Source organism: Priapulus caudatus, unplaced genomic scaffold, assembly GCF_000485595.1.
Source record: "Priapulus caudatus unplaced genomic scaffold, Priapulus_caudatus-5.0.1 Scaffold76, whole genome shotgun sequence".
In the NCBI taxonomy this organism is placed as follows: Eukaryota; Metazoa; Priapulida; class Priapulimorpha; order Priapulimorphida; family Priapulidae; genus Priapulus; species Priapulus caudatus.
The window spans coordinates 285,237-288,911 of NW_014577137.1; the positions used below are offsets into that span (position 1 = coordinate 285,237).

Consider the following 3,675-nt stretch of genomic DNA (forward strand, 5'->3'; position numbering starts at 1 on the left):
TTAGGGCGTCCAGTCAGCAGCAGCCAGCAGCGAGCCAGCTGTTATATACACATACATGTTGATCCTCAATAATACTGCAAAAAATCGTCCAAATAAAACGGGGAAAGTTTATTAATTCGACTAATACTGCAACATAGTTTCATGAGCAGTACTGTTGTACACTCTCCTTCTTTATACGCTTTTGATAATAGATCTATCTTGGTTAATTTTTACTCAACCTTGTTCATTCAATCCATACTGCTGACGTTTCGCCTCCTATCAGGAGGCTTTCTCAAAGCTAACTGAAGTTATCAGTATTGACAACCAGATGGTGTAGTGGTCAACAGCTTGGTCCACACGTGACTGAGTCTGTATCCCCCCTCATCACGGTTGATGTTTGGGGTCTTGTGGATCCATATGCCTTCCTTAATCTAGCGCCTGATTTTGATTGGCTCGCGATCGATAATTTTTGAATTCTCCCAATCGATAGTGTGATTGGCGGTCGCTACATGGTCCGTGATCGCGGATTTGGTTATTTCGGTAGCAGACTGTTTTCGTTGGGCCCTTGTGAAAGATTTGGGAGCTACGGTGTGTACACCCTTTTTATGTTCTTTAAGGCGGGTTTCAAATTTGCGGCCGGTTTCTCCAATATAACTTTTTTCACACATTGCACACAGTATTTTGTAGACACTTGTCTGTAATGTTGTGTATATCTGTTCTGTCCTTACGGTGTACTAAATGTTTTAAGGTCTCAAGCGGTCTAACTGTTGAAGCCACGCCTGCATTTTTTAATTGCTGTTGAACTACGTCCGTGACGCCTCTGACATATGGTAGGACAATCATCGCCTTCGGTTTCTCGGGGGAGGTTTTCTTATAGGATGTTGATTGGACCCGTGAAGTGTTAATTTCTTTGGACACTTTGTCGAGTGCCCAATTGGGGTAGCCGCATTTACCTAGCGCGTCCTTGATGTGGCGCGCTTCAGCTTCCCGGTCCTCACTCTCCGTTATGATCTTATCCCTACGATCAAATAGCATCCGTACCACTGACAGTTTGTAGTTGACTGTATGGTGTGGGTTGATGTTTAAGTACTGGTCCGCTTGGGACTTTTTCTTATACACAGTCAGTTTTAATGAACCATCTTCTCGTTTATGAATGAGTGTATCGAGGAACGAAATTTTTGTATCTAGTTCTTCCTCGAACATCAATTTGATGTTGTTGGTACTGTCGATGCTGTTGAGGTGTTGTGTTCATCATTGGAATGTACCAGATCTTTCACAAGGGCCCAACAAAAACAGTCTGCTACCGAAATAACCAAATCCGCGATCACATACCACATAGCGACTGCCTATCACACCATCGATTGGGATAATTAGAAGATCATCGATCGCGAGCCAATCAAAATCAGGCACTGGATTAAGGAAGCCATCTAGACCTGCACAACCCCGAACATCAACCGTGACGAGGGGTGATACAGACTCAGTCACGTGTGGACCAAGCTGTTGACCACTACATGACGTGGGCCAACGTTGGCATATGGTTGGCATGGTCAAGGTTGGCAAGTGGTTGGCTGCATGACGTTGGGCCAACGTTGGCATATGGTTGGCATGATGCTACTTGCAAATGGTTGGCTGCATGACGTTTGGCCAACGTTGGCACGCTGAGCAAAAATCCGTTGGCCCAACGTTGGCATGGGCTGAAGACAGCTGTTGGGCTAATGTTGGCCCAACGTCAGCATGTTATCTGGGACATCTGGTGGTTAAAACTGATAACTTCAGTCAGCTTTGAGAAAGCTTCCTGATAGGAGGCGAAACGTCAGCAGTACGTTTTGAATCAACACGGTTGAGTAAAAATGAACCAAGATAGATCAACTATAAGGTCGTCGTATGTTGCCAAATAACAATGAGGTGCATGTGTATGTTATTTTCATTGACCTTGCCAGGACTTGACACTGGTTATTCAATGGTATAAATCATTAGATGCTGGTTCATTGGCAAAGCTAGCATGGGGATGGGCAGTTGGCTCTGCAAATCAATGTAGATACTATTAAATAATCGCTATCGGGTGTTGTCGTGTAGACGCTACAATTATCGCTAACTCGAGTTAACGCTTAACTCGAGTTAAGCGTCGTCGTGTAGACGAGGAGAAGAGTTTAGAACTTAGAACTAACCAGTACTGCACACGACAGTACACTGCACAGTGCAGCACGGGTTTAGCCCGACGAGGCTGTGCGACTGATTGTCTATTACAAAGTATAATACAACTACAAGTATACATTGTAATACAAAGTGATTAGCAATACCGTTTCTTGGAGCTATACGGGTTGCGGAGCAAGCGCTATACACGTGATTTGTACGATGTACGTTCCCGTTTAGCTTTCCTCCAACATTTGCTGTTTATCTTTTATGATATGCAGTTTACAAATAATGCACCGCATGCCTTACACTTACCAACTACCTGCCTTCCAACTCTGGCTGCCTCCCACACTCACACTGCGATACTGCTCCTTCGACGTGCTCTATGCAACTGCACGACAGCAAACACATGGCTGGATATAGTTGTGCAATATTTGCTCTAAAAATAGACACAAACATCTATGATGTCATTTCTAGCCAATCAAGTTCCCTCGTCGCTTTGGAGTAGAACATGATGTCATTCGCAATAAAAGCTGCGTACGTAGCTCCATCTTTTGGAAGCGGACAGCAACGCAAATCCGAAAGGGAATGGAGACGCTATCCAGAGTATATGCGTGAGATTCAAGTGTATACCGTAAGACATGGTAATAATGTGCGCTGACAGTTTTTCACCTGGGGGCTTGTATGCGCCGTCTGCTGAAAATGCAAATTTAGGTACTTCACTGGACTTGCTGCTTTACGTTATAGATGCAATAAAAATTGGTGGAAGGCGATCGATATACCATATAATGCTGCTGCAGTATATATATTTATAATTCATTGCCTGTAAATTAAACACGAGTACATGTACCGAAACAGTCTTATTCATGGAGAAAAAATCAGATAGATGCAATAGTGTTAAGATGTTCAAATACTTCAATTTAGTGATTGAAATAAATTTATCGGATATTTAGTTGATAACTGTAAACTGGTTCATATTGAAATATATCATAATTTTTAACGTACCTTCACGACAGTTTCGATCACTGTCAGCGATTTCAATTTAGTATTGAGTGGCTTGTTCTGTGGCTAAACTTGCAACAACCATCCCAAGCAAAAGAAGATTAATTACTCTCAGAAGTTGCATTTGGAAAGGGGTGGTTACTATGACGCATGTAAGCGATTAAACGGGAATGGAAGTGCAGACACAATTCCTTCCCTGCCACTTTCCTGTCTTCCCGGCCCTCGCCTCCCCCATCTTCCCCCTTTCCCCTACACGACTCTCACCGACCCATTACCTCCCTCTCTCGCATGCGCACAGGAAGACACACAATCTATTCTCCCCTCTCTCTATCGGTGTGCATGCGCGCGCGAGTGTGTGTACGTGTGTGTGCGTGCGTGCGTGCGTGCGAGCGCGCGCGTGCGTGTGTGTGGTATATGCTATAGTTTATGTAGCCGGATATTGAGGACATGCTCGGTTTATTAATTCTAGCTCTTCGATCAACGTTAAAAATAGGGAGATGCGGAAACGCGCGTATCCCGCGCCATGTATTATCATCACTACGTCTGATTTTTATTGATGAA

General features: G+C 44.0%; 1 protein-coding gene across 7 annotated transcripts in view; it reads right to left on the reverse strand.

The window, feature by feature from the left end:
• The window catches only part of LOC106821543 (transcription factor HY5-like), a 13,605-nt gene that overhangs the window by 8,175 nt on the left and 1,755 nt on the right, over window positions 1-3,675 (reverse strand). For 3 of the 7 annotated variants that reach the window (XM_014826407.1, XM_014826402.1, XM_014826406.1), the window contains exon 1: window positions 2,428-2,536. The exons of 3 other annotated variants lie outside the window; for them this stretch is intronic. The gene's annotated coding sequence lies outside the window, so the exon portion shown is untranslated. Of the gene's footprint in view, window positions 1-2,427; window positions 2,537-3,675 lie in introns of those variants that run through there. One more of the 7 variants, XM_014826404.1, reaches the window with a different exon arrangement.